The 21,223-nt window shown below is 39.8% G+C and overlaps 1 long non-coding RNA gene and 1 pseudogene across 3 annotated transcripts; one reads left to right on the top strand and one right to left on the bottom strand.

Annotated features, from left to right (window-relative positions):
* Nucleotides 1–6,736: 6,736 nt before the first annotated feature.
* Nucleotides 6,737–18,797, top strand: LOC114311623 (uncharacterized). Of its 2 annotated transcripts, XR_014340607.1 has the most exons (5): nucleotides 6,878–7,573; nucleotides 8,623–8,715; nucleotides 14,327–14,509; nucleotides 14,586–14,712; nucleotides 18,191–18,797. It is a non-coding gene; the product is annotated as an uncharacterized LOC114311623 (long non-coding RNA). The 2 variants fall into 2 exon arrangements; XR_014340606.1 differs by lacking the exons at nucleotides 14,327–14,509; nucleotides 14,586–14,712; nucleotides 18,191–18,797 and having other exon boundaries at nucleotides 6,737–7,573; nucleotides 8,623–12,925.
* Nucleotides 15,257–17,906, bottom strand: LOC145798843 (delta(24)-sterol reductase pseudogene; annotated as a pseudogene). Its single transcript, XR_014340605.1, has one exon. The product of XR_014340605.1 is annotated as a delta(24)-sterol reductase pseudogene (transcript).
* Nucleotides 18,798–21,223: the final 2,426 nt, after the last annotated feature.

The following is a 21,223-nucleotide window of genomic DNA, read 5'->3' as shown; positions in this document are numbered from 1 at the left end:
CAGCATTGGTGGGAAGATGCATGTGCTGGCAGGCCTGATTAACAGCCAGGGCCAAGTCAGGACGGGTAATGGTAAGATATTGTAAACCTCCAACAAGGCTACGGTAAAGAGAAGGATTGGAAAAGGGAAGATCATCACCTACAGAAAGTGAAGATTTAACAGCTAAAGGGGTAGAACAAGGTTTGCAATTAGTCAAACCAGCTTTATGAAGAAGTTCAGTGGCATACTTAGCTTGAGACAAGAAATATCCATGAGGCAAAGATTGAACAGAGATGCCTAAGAAATAGGACACGGGACCTAACTCTTTCATGGAGAAAACAGTATGCATGTGATGAATAAACTTAGTAAGAAGGGAAGAATCACTACCAGTAACCAAGATGTCATCAACATAAACGACAAGAATGATAAGAGTGGTTTTGGTATGTTGAACAAATAGAGAAGAATCTGAGTGACTGTTAACAAATCCCTGAGAGAGAAGAAATTTAGAGAAGGTAGAAAACCAAGCTCGAGGAGCTTGTTTGAGGCCATATAAAGCTTTCTTAAGCTTGCATACTTGGTGAGAATTGTGAACAAACCCTGGAGGTTGAAGCATATAAACCTCTTCATCTAAGGTGCCATGAAGGAAGGCATTAGAAATGTCTAACTGGTGAATAGGCCATTGAAAATGCAGAGCTAAACACAGAAAGATGCGAATGGTGGGTTGCTTTGCCACAGGACTGAAGGTTTCATGAAAATCAACTCCTTCTTGCTGTAGGTACCCTTTAGCTACCAATCGGGCTTTGTATCTAGCCACAGAACCATCAGAATTACGTTTGATTCTATACACCCATTTACATCCAATTGCAGTTTTATGGGAAGGAAGGGACACAAGATCCCAAGTACATTGTTGTTGTAGAGCATGAAACTCCTCTTGCATAGCAGAAAACCAGACAGGAGAGGCTAAGGCAGCTGCAACAGTGGGAGGTTCAGAATGAAGATAAGAGGAATCAGATACAGCAGTAAGACAAACAGGAGGTTTTGTCTTGGATCTGGTAAGCATAGGGTGAATATTGGAAGAAGGGGGAGCAGAAGGTGGAGGAAGATCAATAGTAAGAGAGGTAATAGGAATAGCATGAGGAGAGGAAATGAAAGGAGGAGGAGAAGATGAGGAAGCTTGAGACACAGATAAAAGAGAAGGAGATGGAGAAGAAAAATGAGAAAGAGAAGGTTGAGAAGAAGAGGAAATCTGAGATACAGAAGAAGTAGAAGAAGGCCAGAAAAATTTATGAAGATGTGGCAAAGAGAGAGAAGGAGAAGGAGATGAAGCAACAGTTGTTGCATATGGAAAACAAGATTCATTGAAGAGAACATGTCTAGAGAGATATAGTTTGCCAGTTAGAGGATCTAAGCATCTATACCCTTTAACAGTGGGATGATAGCCTAAGAAAACACAGGAGACAGACTTGGGTTGAAGCTTGTGAGTAGTAGAAGGTTTTAACCAAGGGAAGCATTGACAACCAAAGACCTTGTAGAAGGAATAATCTGGAAGTGTGTGAAAAAGAACCTGAAATGGAGATGTATTGGACAGAATAGAACTAGGCATTCTATTTATTAAAAAAACAGCAGTAGCTACAGCATCAAACCAGAATTTTAAAGGAAGAGAAGATTGATGAAGAAGAGTAATAGCTGTTTCAGTTATATGCCTATGCTTCCTTTCAGCCACACCATTCTGAGCTTGAGTATAAGGACAACTGGTTTGGTGAATAATACCATGGGAAGAGAAGAGGGTAGCTATTCTTTTGTTAACAAATTCAGTACCTCCATCAGTTCTTAGAATTTTAAGAGAAGCATGAAATTGATTTTCTACATAGACTTTAAACTCAAGCAATTTGTCATAGACTTCACTCTTAAAGTGTAAAGGATAGATCCAAGTGAATCTAGTATAATCATCAACAAACAAAACATAAAATCGAAATGGGGCATGATCAACAGTAAAAGGTCCCCATACATCAGCATGAATAAGAGAAAATGGACTATCAACAGATGAACAAGACAATTTGAAGGGAAGTCTATGACTTTTAGACACATAGCAGTCAGTACAAGCTATGACTTTATTGAGACTATTTTTATTTGGAAGATGTGATGCCAAGTGCTGCAGCTTGACAGTTGAAGGATGCCCCAACCTTTTATGCCACAGCAGATCAGAAACTGAAGCAGTAGAATCAGTGGAAGTCTGAAAAACCTGTGGTTGCTTGGAACAGATGGAAGAAGATGAAGACATTTGATAAAGGCCATTGACATTGTAGCCTTTATGCAGAACTTTATGTGTGTGTTTGTCCTGAATGATAAAAGAATCAGAATCAAAAATAACAAGACAGTTGTGATCCTTGGTTAATTGATGAACAGATAGAAGATTGGAAGATATAGAAGGAACATGTAAAAGATTGGAAAGAAGGAATGAAAAATGTGGTGTAGGAAGAATACCATTGCCAACATGTTGAATAGGCAAACCTGAGCCATTTCCAACTTGAACTTGATCTGATCCCTGATAATCTTGATATTGCTGAAAATTGGTCAAGTCATGTGTGAGATGATTTGTAGCTGCTGAATCAATATACCAAGGGGGTACAGTAGAGTCTGATGATGATGAAGGCACTGTTGCTGTATAGGCTTTTGGTGTAGTAGTGGTAGTAGATGGATAAGCATTATCATGCCTATACCAACAATCTAAAGCAATATGGCCTGATTTTCCACAGATCTGACACACAGATGCAGAAGGTCCAGGATAATCCGATTTAAAACGATTTCCAGAAGAATATCGATTAGTTCTGTTTCCACCACGAAAATTAGTCTGATATCTACCACCTCGGCTTCCTCTGTGCTGAGGTCTGCCTCTAAAAGTATTAAAGCGAGAATTTGAACCAACATTGGAGGAGGAAGTATCAAAAACAGAACCAGATGAAGAACCTTTTGTTGCTGAATAGGCAACATGCAAGTCTTGATTAGATGAATGCTTGATTTTACTTTCAATATGAATTTCTTCTGATCCAAGGAGAGAACACAGTTCTTCCATAGACACTGAAGTAGATCGAGTTCGAATGGATATTTTGAATGCATCATATTCTTCTGGTAAGCCATTTAATATGAGAAGAATTAGGTCTTCATCATCAACCTTCGCACCAGACAAAGCTAACTGATCTGAAATAGCTTTGATTTGTGACAGATAACTGTCAATTGAGAAAGATTGCTTCCGTATGGTATGAAGTTTGTTCTTTAGCTGATGAATATGAGATCGAGAGACAGATGTAAATCTCTGTTCAAGTGCTGTCCAGACTTGTGAGCAAGTTTGTAGATGGAGAACAGAAGAATATACAGAAGGAGAAAGAGTTGCAATGAGACATGTGAGAAGATTTGCATCAATAACCTCCCATTGAGCATATGCAGGATTAAGAATTTGTTTGCCAGAGGCATCAGTAATTTCGGATGAAGGACAAGGAATGGCTCCAGTGACATAGCCTAAAAAAACCAGTGGCTCGAAGAATATTATGAAGTTGATTTCGCCATATAAGGAAATTGCTGACATCAAGTTTAACAGTGACAAGAGAACTAAAATTTGATAATAGAGAGGTAAGACTAGATGGAAGAGAAACAGGATCAGCCATGGATAAAGCTGCTCGTGAGAGCTCTCAAAGCTCTGATACCATGTGGAAGATGAAGATTTTATTTCATTTGTTTTCTACACACTTACTGATTACAGTAGAGAGATTATATATTTATAACTGATTAACACTAACTAACACTAACTAACTAATTCACTAACAAACACTTCTAACTAACTAACAAACTTTACAACTGTTACAGATATTATAATGAGGACTGCTATCAATACAGGACTGTGATAGACAATATATCAATGCTGACTCTGATGCAGTTGAGAGCTGCTGTGACAGATGCTTGGACTGAGTGAGCTGCTGTGACTGATGCTTGGACTGAGTTTGGACTGAGTGAACTGATGAAGCTTGGACTGAGTGAACTGTGGAGATGCAGAGTCAGTTACAGATTGAATCTTATCAAATTTGAAATTAGTTTTAAGTGATTTTCACGAGAAAAAAAATTGTAATTTTTTCATTTATTTAAAATTTGAGTAGGTAGGTATTAGGTACAATATATATATATATATATATATATATATATATATATATATATATATTAATTGAAAATTATTATTAATATTTTATATGTATATTTTAAAATTATGTATAAGAATTGGGATTGCTTTGGGTGCCAAAAAAATGAAGACCACCTCTGACATTGATCAATACAAGTGGAATTATTCCACAAAATGATAAATGATACCACGGTATTGGGTAAACAATATGTGCACGTTTCTTTGTAGAAGACAATGGGAGGGGGAGAACATGTGATTCTCACATTTTAGATGGTTAAAATTGGGATCTTAGATAAGATTGTACAGAGAGAGTTGTAGATTTGATCGTAAAATTGAATTGAGAATCGTAACATTTTACTTTCAATGTAAAATAAAACAAAAAATCATCCATAATGATAATGTATTATAAGTAATTTTAAAATTATTAAACAAAAATGATAAATTTAATATAATACATCTTTTATGTCCATATAAATCAGAGGAAATGTTTAAAGAAAGAGTTTATAGTCAAATTCCCTATATAAATATACAACATACATACATATATAACAAATAAATAATAATAAATCTTTTTATGAGTAGGATCATAATTACTTTTCTACTGAATTAAAAATCCTAGTGTGATCCGAATCGGTCGGGATTCCGATAACAATGCTCATACCTATTTTAATATTGCGTTTGATTGCAAGAATAGGAGGATGATTGGAAGTGCGGAAACATGCGAATCTCACACTTATTTTAATCCAGCGTTTGTTTTACTTCGTAATATCATAGGTATTGTGACATTGGGGATAAACTTCTTTTTATCTCATCCTAGTCAAATATAATATCTCCCTCTCTACATCTAATTATTTATCCATTTATTAATTTCTTAATATAACTCTTCCTTTAGAATCCTATTATATATTCAATTATTCATTGGATCTAAATAACATTACATATCACTCACAATCCTATCAATAATTCTATCATATCTAATCTCACAAAAAATAATGCAACAATGAAATGTATGTACTACATTATTATTGGTGGAATGTTAGAAATATTTCCATACTCTAACAATACAACTAGTCAAAACATATGTGTGGAAATGAATTTAATTATGAATAAAATTATACGCACTAATTGGTATATTAATTAGTATACTAATAGATGATATAATATAATTTCAGAAATTTTGAATCTTTATAGTTTGTATAATCACTACAACAAATTACACTTTTGACGACTAAATTTGGCGACTAAAAAAAATTTAGTCGCCAAAAGTTGTGGAATTGACTACCAAAAATTATATTAGTTAGTAAAAGTACAATATTTAGCTACTAATTTTTTTTACTCGGGATATATTGATTATTGGCGACTAAAAGAAATTTAGTCGCTAAAAATGCCACAATTGGCAACTGAAAAAGTATTTTAGTTGTTGTATAGTTAGTTTTGGCTATTAAAATTATTTAGTTGCCAAATAAAAACAAAAATTTACTTTTTATCTTTGGCAACAAAAAATTTGGTCTCCAAATATTTATTTTCAATGATTAAAAAATATTTTAGTCATTGTATAGTTAATTTGGCTACTAAAATTATATGGTCATCGAATGAAAAATAAAAATTTACTTTTTATTTATTTTTAGTGACTAAAAAATATTTAGTCGTTGGATAATTAGTTTTGACTACTAAAATTATTTAGTCATCAAATGAAAAATAAAAATTTATTTTTTATTTTTAACGATCAAAAATTTGATTACCAAAAATTTACTTTTAGCAACTAAAAACCAAAGAACTAAAATATTTGAAAGGAGATATTTCAAATATGAAAGGGATTTCTAAAATGAATTGGCAACCAAAAAAATATTTAGGCCAAGTTTGACATCTTCTCAAAAAGTTAAAAAGTTACTCAAAAAGTTAAAAAGTTTTCACTATTTACAAAAAAAAAAATATTAAAAAATTAATTTTCCACACAGTTATCATAACTCAGCAATCATGTTAAGACTGCGCTGCGCTGAGCAGCGTTTGTTAACTTTTGTAGCACAGTTTGGGTGCAATATTCACACACTGCTGTTCGGCCCGTGAGGGCTTATCATGGGTCTCGTTTTGATAATCTGAACCGTCAATGTGTAAAACTCGTCGAGTACTATATGTCAATAAAAAATCACATTGATCGGATATCGATAACTCTATGATCAAATCAGTTTTGTATAAAAAAATGGATGGTGTTATAATTAACAATTGAAAAAAAACAAATTTAATCAGATAGTTATCGATATCCGATCAACGTGATTTTTTATAGGCATATAGTACTCGACGAGTTCTACACATTGAACGGTTCAGATTATCAAAATGGGACCCGTGATGACCCCTACGGGCCGAACAAATCATTCAGTGCAATGCCCAAAAAGTAGCAAATAATTTTTACCATTAATTTGGCTGTGCAGATTGGATGGCTGTATAACACACTTCTCTAATCTTCTCCTACACACTTCTTTATACAATTTTTTAATACACATTTTTCTATAAAAAATTAAAAAATTAACTTAAATATTTATATTTTTTTTCCTCAATTTTTTAATTTAAAAAAATAAAAAATACATTTAGTTAAGACATTCCCACCAACCCCTTAGTCGCCAATTAACGGATTACACACAATACATTCACTGCTCTTTCTCCTCAAATTTTTTTTTCTCTCATACGCTATCTCTGTGAGCAATTGGAACTTCATGAAAAGGCAATCCACAAAAAAATCACCAAAAAAATTAAAAAATCATCTTTTCAAAAGTCAAAAAAAATTAAAAGCTAAAAAGTTATGACAAACTCCCTCCGTCTCTCCTCTTGCTCTTGTCTTTCATCTCTCTCCTCTTGCCACCACTGCCATCGCGACGCCGCTGACCACCTCTCATCTTGCCGTCATCCTCTCTCGAAGACACCACCGACCACCTTTCCTCTCCTTTTTTGCTTTGTTGATTTTTGTAGCACCTAATTTTTTTATTTATTACCGTCAATTTTTTTCTCGTTCTTTTTCTGTTCCGCCAATTCAACACGCTTAGAGACTTGCGAAGAGATCGCTCGCGTGTGCCCATTTCTTCGAGTTCCGCCATGGCTTCAATCATTATCTCTTCTTCCTTCTTCAATCTCGCAATCCATTCTCTCCCTTGGATCTAAACCAATCATTTTCTTTCGATTTCTTGTTAGTTCCCAAATCAAAGCCCTAAATTTCGCTTGATTTGTTGTTGATCTGATCTGAGCTAAGAAATCGCATACAGTTTTAATGGCTTCAGCGAAGTCATCTCGGTCAAGGGTAATAACACTGCAGCGAAGAGCAACAACCCTAAGGACTCGGGCAATAAGCTCGAGGAAAATCTCAATGTATTCAAGTCCGATAATTTCGATGTCGATGGCTTTGTACAGTCCAAGTGTAATTCCTTGAACGAGAAGGTCTGATATCCGACCCTTTCTTGTCGTGGAATTTATCAATTGATTCTGAAAAAAAAATTACTAAAATTTACTGGGTATTTGATTTTCGTTTGATTATTGATAGAAATTGGTTTGGATTGAATAATTGGAACTTTTGTATGGGAATTTGAATCGAATTCTTTTTATTGGGAATAAAAAAAAAAATGTCTTGGGCATTTTATTTTCTTTTGATTATTGATATAAATTGGTCTACATTGAATAATTGGAACTTTTGTTTGGGAATTTAAAATGATTGAATGCTAGAATTGTGAATTCTTTTGATTGGGTATTTAAATTTAATTTAATTTAATTTTTTTAGCAACAAAAGAGATGGGGTTTAACAACTCGAAAAGCATAAGATGCATACCATACTAGGAATTTAGCGCCCCCCCCCCCCCATAAAAAAAAAACACACACAAAATCACTCTTTAATACTCCTTTATTCTATTCCTGAACCAAACAAATGTAGGACTGGGTACATTTACTCTTAGGATTCCTTGTCTTGATACCAATTCCCTTACAGTTTAACAATTCCGTATTGTCTCGTCTTGGGAACAAATGGTCCCATGTATTCAACATTACTTGTACTTATCTTAAAGCCTCTTGATCTAGAGTTTTTTTTTCCCAAAAGGTTTTGGGCGTTCATAAATGCCATGCTTATGCTTGAACTGGCACATAATTGTGCATCAATATGCCATGCTGTCCCGTGTCATTCTCATCTGGGTTCACAAAGTTATGGTATTCTCATTTACGGTAATATACCTTTTTAAGTTGGGATTTTGTGGTTTTGATTATTGAGTTCAGATATTTTCAATGTAGTCTTGTGTACAGCTCATCCTCCCTAACCAATTGAGGTGCTTATTGTTATCATTATTTTTGTCTACTCTTACTCATCTTGTAAAAGGTTTGTGGTTTGGTACACATACTTATATATGGGCCAAGCCACCCTTTGGTAGTGCATACTTCATACATATGTTTTCTTATTAGTAATACATACTTATATTTTTAGATATTGGATTCTCTGGTGGCAGGTTAAGCTTGTTAAATGCATTGTTCAGAATATTGTGGTGGATATCTCCTTCAATCAATTAGGAGGGCTCTGTACACTTTGCTTTCTTGAGCGAGTACGTTACCATCTTCAATTTTCAAATCTAAAGTAACGCCACTTATTTTATTTTTTTTGATAAATAACCAAATTTTATTAAGAAAGCATCAAGAAGATGCAAGAAATACAAAAGAGGCCCCGAAACCTCGACCAAATTAACAAGTCAAATCCTCTACAAAATCTACAAAAGCCAGCACATCCGGATCTACTAAACCTGTCACCCAACTATACAAAACTACAAGAAGCCGTCTCTCTAACCAAGAAATGGAGTGAGCCACCCCCTGAAACACCCATCTATTACGCTCCAACCAAATCAACCACATTAAACAATGCGACGCAAAAAGCCAAGCCTTCCGATGCCGCCGCCCTACCCGCCCTCCTACCCAACTTTGCACAACTGCGAGCACCGAGCCTGGTTGAACCAAACTAAACCAAAAACTGCAATCATAAGCATCCAAAGACGAGACGAGACTGGGCAAAGAATAAGCAAATGGTCAACTAATTCTGCTGCCCTACAACACATACAGCACCAATTTACCAAAATATGCCCACGACGAATCAAATTATCAATGGTCAAGACACCACCCAAACTTGCTGTCCAAACAAAAAAGGCAGCCTTTGAAGGCGAGCCCGACAACCAAACACCTCTCCACGGGTAAACCCTAGCAACAACCTGTGCAAACCCATCCTGAACAAGCCTTCCAAAAAAAAATGACACAGTAAAAATACCTTTGGATCTAGGACAATCCCAAACCAGTCCTGACCTTACCTCACAAACTTCGAACCATATAAAAACCCAAAAGTTCCACCAACTGATCTTGCTTCCAATCTTGAACATTGCGACGCAACTGCACATTCCATACCGTCGATTGCCCCTCGCCAATCTTGACAGCAGCCACCAACACCTCATAATCAGCAGCAATAGCAAAGATCAAAGGGAATTGAAGCTCTAAAGACAAGTCACCACACCACCTATCCCTCCAAAACCGAACTCGATCCCCCACACCAACTTTCAACCACGCCCTTCTCCAAAAAGCCTCCCGACCTAACCAAATCCCCTTCCACACACCACAAACATGAGAAAGACCCACCGTTTCGGAACAACACTCCCCCCTACCGATACCAAACTTAGCAACCACCACCCTTCTCCAAAGCCGCTCCTTTTCCACCACAAAACGCCATAACCACTTCCCCAACAAAGCCAAATTGGACAAGACCAACCTCCGAACCCCCAAACCCCCGCTCTCCTTAGGTAGGCAGATCTGATCCCATGATAGTAAATGATAATGAGCACCCTTACCCCCACCACCCCACAAAAAGTGTCGTTGCAGCTGCTCAATCCGCCTTGCTACTGATACTGGGATCACGTGAACAGACATAAAATAAGTCAGAATACTTGCTAAAACACTTTTAATCAATACAAGTCGACCATCCTTTGGCAAATACTGCCGCTTCCATCCAGCCAACCGCCGTTGCACCCTATCCATGACCCCATCCCATACCCGTTTGGCCTTAAAAGAAGCCCCCAAAGGCAAGCCCAAATATGTAACAGGCAACGAGACCACTTTACACCCTAAGATAGCGGCCAAAATCGAAGATCTCGCCACCTCTCCCACCAGGATCAATTCTGACTTTGCTAAATTCACTCGAAGCCCGGACACCGCCTCAAAACACAACAGCATACATCTCAAGTACACAATATGCTCCTCCACCGCATCACAAAAAATGAGCGCATCATCTGCACAAAACAAATTAGACACCTCCACCACCTTGGAACCACCCCGGAACCACCCCGACCTCAAACCCTTTCAACAAACTTTGTTGCACCGCTCTAGCCAACAAACGCCCCAAAGTCTCCATAACCATGATGAATAACAAAGGAGATAAAGGATCACCCTGCCGCAATCCTTGTTGAGTCGGAAAGAAACCTTCTGGAGACCCATTAACCAACATCAACATTTGCACAGTAGAAATACAAAACAAAACCCAACACCACCATCTTTCCCCAAAACCCAGCCTCTCCAACATGTACATCAAAAACTGTCAATTTACATTATCATAAGCCTTTTTAATATCTAATTTACAGATTATCCCCGGTTTCCCCTGACGCAACCGCGAATCCACACACTCATTCGCCGCAAGCACCGCGTCCAAAATTTGCCTACCCCCTACAAAAGCATTTTGAGAATCCGAAACCACCCCATCTAGCACTACCCGCAACCAATTCGCCAAAACCTTAGCTAACAGCTTATACACTGCCCAAAAGACTAATAGGACAGAAATCTCGAATATCCTCAGCCCCACCCTTTTTTGGAATCAAAGCAAGAAATGTGGCATTAAGGCTCTTCTCAAATTCGCCTGTTTGATGAAACTGGTCGAACATAGCCATCACCTCTGTCTTAACCACCCCCCAACAGTGTTGAAAAAAGGAAATAGTAAACCCATCTGGACCAGGAGCCTTATCTCCAGACATACTATGCAATGCCGCAAACACTTCCTCTTCAGAAAATGTCCTCTCCAATGACGTACAGTCTGCCTCCGAAATGACATCGAAAATTACCCCATCCAGACCCGGCCTCCACCCTTCTCCTACATTTCGAAACAAATGCTTATAGTAACCCACAATACTGTCCTTGACACCCTTGAAAGTCAAAAATTCCACCCCATTCACTCGAATTCGCCCTATTTGATTAACCCGACGATGAGCATTTTCCATACGGTGGAAAAACTTCGTGTTTCGATCCCTATCCTTTAGCCACAAGCATCTAGACTTCTGACAAAAACTGATCTCCTCCATGCGTGCAAGATGGCCAAACTCCTTACGAACCTCCTCTCGGATAGGCATATCTGCTGCAGACAACACCCCAGCACCTTCCCTCTCATCCAACACCTTCAATGCATAAACAACTTTCGCCTTTTGATCCTCCAAGCGACCAAAAACCTCCTGATTCCATTTTTTTAGGTCTAATTTGAGAAACTTCAATTTCTGCGCCAACCGAGAACTAGGCAATCCTGCCACACGATAACTTCCCTACCACCCTTGAATCAACTCCACAAAGCCTTCAGACCGCAACCACATGTTTTAAAAAAAAAAAAGGTGTTGGTCCACGTCTGACACCCCCATTATCCAGCAAGATAGGCCAATGGTCCGAAGTGGGCCGTTGTAAACGCCATTGGGTCGCCTGTAAGAAATGCTCCTCCCAATCCCCTGTGACCAGAAATCGATCAATTCGAGACATCACTCCACCCCCGGACCAAGTGAAACTACCACCTTGAAGCGGAAAATCGACCAACTCCATTTCATCAATGAACAAAGAGAAACGTCTCATTGAACCCTACCTCGAAATTGCCCCAAACTTTTCCGCCATACAGCGAACCACATTGAAATCCCCTCCTACACACCAGGGAACCCCCCAGCGATAAGCAATGCTCTGCAACTCCTCCAAAAAAGAAGACCTCTCCCCTCCATGAGCTGGACCATAAACCCCGGTAAAGGCCCAACGAAAGCAATCCTCTACACACCGAAATAGGCAAGATAACGAGAAACCCCCCACTTCGACATCCTCCCTCACCACCATCCTTCGGTCCCAGCAAATAAGAACACCCCCAGCCACTCCCAAGGCAGGAAGAAAATCCCAATCCACAAAACGGCCTCCCCACAAATCCCGCACAGTTTCCCTCTCAATACAATCCATCTTTGTTTCCTGCAGACACGCCACATCTGCCTTAGCGCTGTTTAACACTAATTTTACCGACACCCTCTTCCCCCTATCATTCAATCCTCGCACGTTCCAAGACAATATTTTTAACCACATGACAACAATAATGGATCACTACGCCCCTTCCTTGGATCCCGCACATCTCCCCCCTTAATTCTATCATAATTAATAGAACATTCCAGCCTGCGTAATTCCCGAGCACTCTTCACATTAGGATAAGCAGACATCAGCCCTGACTGGTAAGGAACATTCCCCCGCCATGACTCCTCAATGGCCGAAAATAATTGCAACGCCTCAGCTTCATGGCCCTTAAAGGAAACACCTAATAATTGACTAACCTCATTAATACGAGACAATACCCAAGCAGAGACCTCCTCTGGCTGCGGCATGCCATCCCCCGAACATAAATTTTCCGTGGGAAAATCATCCTTTGGATCATCATCATCGCTCGCAGCAGTGTCCAACACCACCTCATCCTCAACAACTTCAGGTCTGACCACTATAGCCAAACCATCCACCAAGTCAGGCCAGCGACCCTGCTCGCTGACCCCCTATTGCAATTGCACAGCAGAATTGCCCACTGCGGCAGTCCCTGTAGCAGAAGAAAGCTTCGTAGCCTCAGCCGATCCCACCACCACCTCCTCTGGAACGAGATGCTGACCAGAATCGACACCCGAGCCAAACGACTGCCGAGGGCCAGTCGGCGACCGCTCAGCAAGACCCATCGACGTGCATACCACCAGCGATGACCTATCAATCGGATTAGGGCCAAACCCATCCCGTAGCGTCGAGACGACCCGACTAACAGCTGGGTTTGCTTGGGCTGCCTTAGTTTGGGCCCCTCCAACCCTACTTGGGCTCAAAGCTTCATCTGGAAAAGGCCCACTTGATTTAAAAATTTGTGTGGTAGCCCCTCCATTCCAACTTGGGCTCAGAACTGTAGAGAAAGGCCCATGTTTATTAAGTTGTTTTTTAGTAGCCCACTGCTGTTTGGGCCCACCTCCATTCTGAAACTTGGCCTTAGCAAACCCCACCCGTCCCTTCTGTTGACCCCCTATGGAATGGGTAAGACCCACTTGACTCCGTCCAGCCCTAACCGTAGCCTCATCCCCAAATCTCAGAAAGGAAAAAGGTGGCCAACTCACTCACTAGTTCAATGATTTTACATGAATACATTTTGTGTAAGTTGCTTCAATACGCCTGATATTGATAGAATTGGTAGTGTTAGTCTTTTATGTAATCATTGATTTATTTATATTCTCCTCCACCAATATGTTAAAATTATGGGCATACAACTTCTTGAATGATGACCCAGGTTACTATCCTTCAGGGATTTAGATTGTCAATGATTGCTCAGACTGTACAGTTTGGAATATTCTTATTTCTTACATTTATAGTTATATACCACTGTGTTTTAGTTACCATCCATTATCCAAGGTCTTTAATATGTTCAATACTTACATTTTTATTCTCATACATTGTAGTTTTTTGTTGTTTTTTCAAGAAAAATGTCAGCTAAGTGTAATCTGATTCAATTAATATTGAAGGACACCTCTCTGTGTGTGTTAAAAATGAAAATCGGGCGTCGTATTTGAGAGAGTTGCACCTTAAGGGCACTGTTAGAATCCCTATTCTATTAGTTAACAGAAAAACTAGTCTTGCATTTGAAACTGGAATAAAAATGTTATAATGAACTTATTGTTTGCATTCCCATACTCATTTTAGGGAATACATAGATTTGTATTCCTGTTGTTATTGTTGTTCTAATGAGTAGGTTAGATTCTTTGTAAGGAGTTAAAAAATCCTAGTAAATGACGACTGAACATATTTATTTTCTCTTTGCTATCTTGAATATGATAGTGGATTCAATTGGCTTTGGATGTGCCATTTATGTTACTTCTTGTTTTATAGGTCGATGGTCTCATTGGCAAAGATCATCTCTTTAAACGCAGTATCATATTGATTAAAGCATGGTGCTATTATGAAAGTCGTATACTCAATGCTCATCATGGCTTGATTTCTACATATGCTATGGAGACTTTGGTTCTATACATCTTCCATTTCTTCCATTCAACGTTGAATGGCCCTTTAGCAGTGAGTTCTCGTGTAAATTGTAATTGGTGTATATTTGACATGAAATTGACTTAACGACTGTGCTGCTGAATTTTAGGTTCTATATAGATTTTTGGACTATTTTAGCAAATTCGATTGGGATAACTACTGCATTAGTTTAACTGGTCCAGTTCGTCAATCCTCATTGCCAGAGATTGTGGATCAGCAACATTTTCTGTTAAAATGTATGTATTATTGATTGATGTCTTGATTGATAGATTACAAGATGCATTAATTACAATTCCTATACAATCTATATATAGAAGAAAATGTGGTAGTAGGTGTAGTGGAGGTGATAGTGGGTTAGGTGAAGTGAAGTGTGTAGTGGAGTAGAGGTAGGTGAAGTGGAGTGTGTAGTGGAGTAGGTGAAGGTAATGTGGTAGTAGGTGTAGTGGAGGTGATAGTGGGTTAGGTGAAGTGGAGTGTGTAGTGGAGTAGAGGTAGGTGAAGTGGAGTGTGTAGTGGAGTAGGTGAAGGTAAAGATGGGAAATTCTAAAGTGGAGTAGGTTTAAGTGGGTGAAGTAGGTGGAGAGTAGGTGGATTTTAACAGCCCCCCGCAAACTCAAGGGGGATAGGAACTGACCAACTTGAGTTTGGAGAGAGTAACAAAACAAGAAAATACATAAAAATAAAAAAGGATAGGAGACACTGTATGGTCGTGTCAGACCGTTGGTGAAGACACTGTATGGGGTGTCATAACGTTGTAGAGGACACTGTATGGTGGTGTCAGACCGATGTAGAAGACAGTTTATGGGGTCATGTCGGACCGTTGTAGAAGACAATATTGTGACAGTTTACGGAGTCTTGCTGGACCCTTGTAGAAACTAACCGGAATCAATGTCGGGACAGTTTACAGAGTCTTGTCGGACCCATAAAGGAGCTAACCGGAATCAATGTCGGGACAGTTTACAGAGTCTTGTCGGACCCATAAAAAATACACTGTATGATGGTGTATATAGGCTGCCCAAATATAGATATATATGGATATATATAGTGAGCCCTCAAAAGTCGCGCCCTCAAAAGGCGCGCCCACTTTATCAAAGGATGTGCCATGAAAAGGCGTGCCAGTTTGTCGGGCGTCAAGAGGCGCGCGATGCGCGTGGCTGCCTCGGCTATTTAACCAAGACGAAGGCAGAGGCTGAGGCTGAGAAAAACTGAGAGAAACCTCTGAAAAATCCTTCGTGTTGCTGAGAAAGATAGTTCCGTTTGCGGGGAGAGATAGTCTGTAATACTCTGTTGCCCAGAAAATAGTCTGTAACACTTTGTTGCCCAGAAAATGGCTTCGTCTTCCCGCGGTCTGCTCACCCTCTTTCCCGACCTCAACGAGTCAACAAGAGAGATTACTGGAGCGGTGGCACTGGAACCTCAACCAAGTGCCCCGGAGTTTGCTCCGTTGAACTTTCCGATGCGGTCTGTGGAGCAAAGAATGGCAGTGCTGTCGGATGTGGAGGCCAATCAGTATACGTTGAAGGCATGTGTGGAAAGCATGACGGCGGTCACAAACTTGTCGAACCGGCTGCAGAGTAGGGCAAATGAGGTGCAACAGTTAAACTCCCAGCTGGCTCTGCTCCAACGCATGTATAAGGATGCGCGAGCAGAGATAAGCGTGCTAAGGGCAGAAAACAAGGAGCTGAAGCGGAAGGCCACCGTGATGTTCCGATTTGGAGGTCCTCCATATGCTGCAGTGGAGGAGTATGGGGGCATGAACGTGCTCGGTGGACAAGGAAACACGGAGACCGGACTGGCACGGGACGCCCAAGATAAAAGTAAGAAGAAGAGACCTGCAGTAGAATAGAGAAGGAAAAGAAAAATCCCACTGTGGGTGTGGTTGTTTTGTTTGTATTTTTTTTTTTTTTTTTTTTTTTTTTTGTGTGTGTAAAATGGTGATCGGGGTGAGGCCCGATATGAATAAAATGAGTTTGCAGTTCGTCTTCTTCCTCCGTGTTTTTTTTTTTTTTTTTTTTTTTTTAATAATAATAAAATAAATAAATAAATAAAGAAAATAAAAGAAAAGAAAGAAAGTGTAGCAACGGGTGAGGTGCAAAAGGTGATGATAATGTTTTGTGAGTGGAGAATAAAGAAAAGAAAAGAAAGGGATGGTGTGGTGTGGGTGGTGGAAAAAGAAAAGTGGGAGAGAGAAAAAAGCATGTTCTTGTGAAAGCCCACCACTCGTGAAGATTCACATTAGGAATTTCAGCTTTAGGCCTTCTTGCAAATTCTTTCTGAATTGGAATAAGCTTGATCTCAGCAGAAACAAGAAGCCCCAGTGTTCCCTGAGACCACGGGATAGCATAGAAAAGATCACAATATTCATTGTCCTTTGTAGCTCTAACAACCTGCCCATCAGCTAAAACAATCTCATAGGCCACAACCGTATCAGCAAACAGGCCATAGATATGGGAACTTCCTTCAATACCGTAGCCATTGATGAGGCCACCAACAGTCAGATCATCAAGTTCAGCAACAACTGCAAGGGCAAGATTCATCGGGACAGTAACCCTGGTTATCTGCCCCATGTTGACCAGAGGCTCAACTCGGGCAATCATTCTCTCTCTATCGATTTCGAGGATATTTCGGAATGCAGAGAGATCAACCTCAAAATGCCGAGCGCGCTTGTAGTCCACATTGCGCATTCCAACAGCAATCCAGGGTTTCCGAGCTGTGCAGACAAGGCCGTCCTTGGATGGATTCCTCTGTTTGAGGCGTTTCACTACTTTCTTGACATTTTCATCGTGTTCCTTCTGACGCTGCTTGAAGGACTTGCACTCAGATCTGGCGTCCCCAAGATATGTCATGAAGTACAATGTGAAGGAGATAGGGAGGACAACAAAGATAACCAAAATCCATCGGAACTGGACAAAATAGTCCACCCAAATCTTCTTCCTCTTGGGGCGTAGTGGGGCCTCAAGATCTGACATTGTATTGAAAGAAGTGACTGAGAGAGCAAATGCAAATGCTATAGTATAGTGCAGACGCAGAGGCTTTCAGATGAGGCTTGAAACGTAGACTGAGATGGGTTTTGGATGAATCTGGACCGTTGCTTCACGGGTTGGGTGACGAATCAGTTTGTTGAGGAAGGAGAGAGAGAATTAGAAATTGTGGGTTTGTCCGGCGGACGGCCAAGGCGAGGCTGCCGTCCGCCGGTGAAGCGGAATCACTAAATTCTCAACCTTGCTCTGATACCATGTTAAAATGTATGTATTATTGATTGATGTCTTGATTGATAGATTACAAGATGCATTAATTACAATTCCTATACAATCTATATATAGAAGAAAATGTGGTAGTAGGTGTAGTGGAGGTGATAGTGGGTTAGGTGAAGTGAAGTGTGTAGTGGAGTAGAGGTAGGTGAAGTGGAGTGTGTAGTGGAGTAGGTGAAGGTAATGTGGTAGTAGGTGTAGTGGAGGTGATAGTGGGTTAGGTGAAGTGGAGTGTGTAGTGGAGTAGAGGTAGGTGAAGTGGAGTGTGTAGTGGAGTAGGTGAAGGTAAAGATGGGAAATTCTAAAGTGGAGTAGGTTTAAGTGGGTGAAGTAGGTGGAGAGTAGGTGGATTTTAACATTTTCTAACATTGGTACTGCATCCTCATTCATTTTGAGCATTTCTTAAGAAAATATTTGAACCTATCCTTTATGTAACATGCTTGTGTAATTATTTGGACTTCAGAATTAAAGATATGTGACCGGGATGGGCATGAAGTCCCTGAACACCTACCTATCGGAAGTGCACTCTTTTCATACACCTGCTGTGATGTTTGTCTTTGCATATCAATTGGCTGATGTTGGCTCCACTGGGATATATACTCCTTTTGTTAAATTTGATCTGCATCCTAGTCCAAGAGGCCTGTTTTTTTATTTCTATGGTTGGATGCTGCTGGGAGGTGCTGGTGTAGCTTGGCAGCTGGTGTTGCTGGTTGAAGTTGGGCTGCTGCTGCTGTTGTTGCTTGTTGGTTTGATGTTGTTACAATGTTGCTGTGAGGTTGTGGCTGGAGCTGGCTACTGCTGTGCATTTCCTGGTGGCTGCAGCTGCTGCTTTTCCTGGCTCTGTTCTGGCTTGAGCTGGGCTGCAGTTGCTGATATGGTTGTGGTTGCAGCTGATGATAGGGCCCTAGTTTGGTTTTGGTCCATCATCTACTTCTGCAATTGTACTTTATTTATTTTATTTTATTTTGTTCCTATGTGGGCTGGATATTGATATTCAATTGTTTGTATTTTGTTAGGGTGTGTTTGGTAACATTTATGTTTTCAGTTTATATTTACAAAAATTTTATAAACTGGTTTTTGTTTATTTTTAGAAAAATGTAAACTACAAACGCGTTTGGTAATTGACAAAATGTTTAAAAAAATTTAAAAATATAAAAAGAGTGAGAAATGGCAAGTGGTGGCAAGTGGCGGCGGAAGACGGTGGTGGAAAGTGGTGACGGTGGGTGGTGGGTAGTTGGTGGTGGTGGGGCGTGGTGGGGGGTGGTGGCGGCGGCGGCGGCGGTGGTGGGTGGGTGGGTGGGTGGGTGACGGTGGCGGGTGGTGATGGTGGTGGCGGGTGGTGGGTGGCGGGTGGGTGGTGGTGGCGGTGGTAGTGGTGGGTGACGGTGGCGGGTGGTGGGTGGTAGCGAGTGGGTGGTGGTGGTGGCGGCGGCGGGTGGTGGGTGATAGGTGGGTGGCAGATGGCAAATTGCAGGTGGTGGTGAGTGGGTGGTGATGGTGGGTGGGTGGGTGGGTGACGATGGCGGGTGGTGGGTGGTAGCGAGTGGGTGGTGGCGGTGGTGGCGGGTGGTGGGTGGTGGTGGCAGGTAGGTGGCGGATGGCGGTGGTGGTGGGTGGTGGCGGGTAGGTGGCGGCGGGTAGGTGGTGGGTAGGTGGCGGGTGGTAGTAGTAGTGGTGGGTGGGTGGGTGACGGTGGCGGGTGGTAGGTGGTAGCGAGTGGGTGGCGGTGGCAGGTGGGTGGCGGGTGGGTGGTGGGTGATGGTGGTGGTGGTGGTGGTGGCGAGTGGGTGGCAGGTGGCTAGTGGTGGCAGGTGGTGGATGGTGGTGGCAGGTGGGTGGTGAGTGGTGGTGGCAAGTAGGTGGCGGGTGGTGGTGACGGGCGGTGGATAGTTGTGGCGGGTGGTGGTGAGTGGATTGCAGGTGGGTGGTGGGTGGTGATAGTGGCGGCGGCGAGGGGTGGGTGGTGGTGGCGAGTGGGTAGCAGGTGGGTGGTAGCTGGTGGGTGGTGGCGGAAAATGGTGGCGGGTGGTGGCTAGTGTTGGGTGGTAAAAAAAAAAAAAACTCAAAACTCAAAACGGAAACACATTTTTTGTATTTTCAATTTTTAGCCAAATTTATAAACTGAGACCATTGATTTATAAATCAAAAATTTTACCAAACAAGTTTTTATTTGAGTTTTTAAATTTTTTGTAAATATAAACAGAAACTTGAAAACGTAAATATTACCAAACGACACTTTAGTTTTCTTGGTTTTAGTTTTGTTCAGTGTTTGGGTTTTGTTTGTTTAGGTGTTATTTGTTGGTGATGTCAAGCGTGGGATATGCCCCTTGTAAGTTTGTATATTTTATCATTTTATTTTATGACTTGCTCACCAAAAAAAAAAAAAAAAAAACATATTGCAGGTTGCATGGAATAAGTACAGGTTGATAATATATGTATTGTTTTATTTATATACATACATGGTACAGGTTGTATGGAATACATACAAGTTGTGGACAAAATAATTAAAAAAATAAAATAAAATAATGTTTTTGGCGACTAATAATTGATAGCCAAAAAGAAAGTAAATATTTTTAGTGCATGTAACACTATCATAACATATGTTAATATATTAATTAATATATCAATTAATGCATGTAGCACTACTATTGAATTATTAGTTTGTATTCAAACTTTCCAACTCATTTGACCATGAGGCTAGAAAAACATTGCAAATAGTCCAAATAATTCTGAGGAATAACGAAATTGGACCTACCTTATTAACCAAGACAGTTGACAGTGATTACTTCCCGACCCGCTGCTTCTTTGGAATCTGATATTTAACTCCAATGACACAAACCAAGTCAAAGAAAACAATCTCAAAATAAAGAAAATAAAATTGTATCGGTAAATTACAATTACCTCGCTTGTTAATTATCCAAAATATAATTGAGAATTTTTATTTGCACCACACTTTGTTACGGTTATTATCATTTGTGTACTTTTTACATAAGTTTTCAGAATAAAAATTAAATGTTTTGACTTCAATTTCTCAACAAAAATTAATAATCCAAATATCAAGAGTTTTGCTCAAATAATTGACACTTGAAGCACAAAATAATATAACTTGAAAATAAAATATTTATTGCATGCCAATCACCTTGTTTGGTTCCATTATTCTGAATTTAATATTTGGAAAATTATTTTTTTGTTTTTCATATATTTTTTGTTTTAGTGATTTTTTTTAATATTTTCAGCAATTTTTTTTTATTTTTTATTTTCTAGATACACTTAACACAAATTCAATTAAAAGTATAATATTTGTGAATTTAAAATAATAATAATATCAAAAATAAAAAAATAAAAATAAAAATTCAGTATATTTTCATATTCTTGTGTATTTTTTGATTTTTTAAAAAATATTTTTTACAAATATTTTATTTTTTAGGTACATCTAGGTTATAGGTACAAAAGACATGACATTCCATTCATAATGACCAAAGGGTGTAGTGAATGC

The sequence above is a fragment of the Camellia sinensis genome, chromosome 9, assembly GCF_055761805.1.
Source record: "Camellia sinensis isolate YWXY chromosome 9, ASM5576180v1, whole genome shotgun sequence".
In the NCBI taxonomy this organism is placed as follows: domain Eukaryota; kingdom Viridiplantae; phylum Streptophyta; class Magnoliopsida; order Ericales; family Theaceae; genus Camellia; species Camellia sinensis.
Note: the sequence above shows the minus strand (reverse complement) of the source record. Positions and strands in the feature narration are given on the sequence as shown.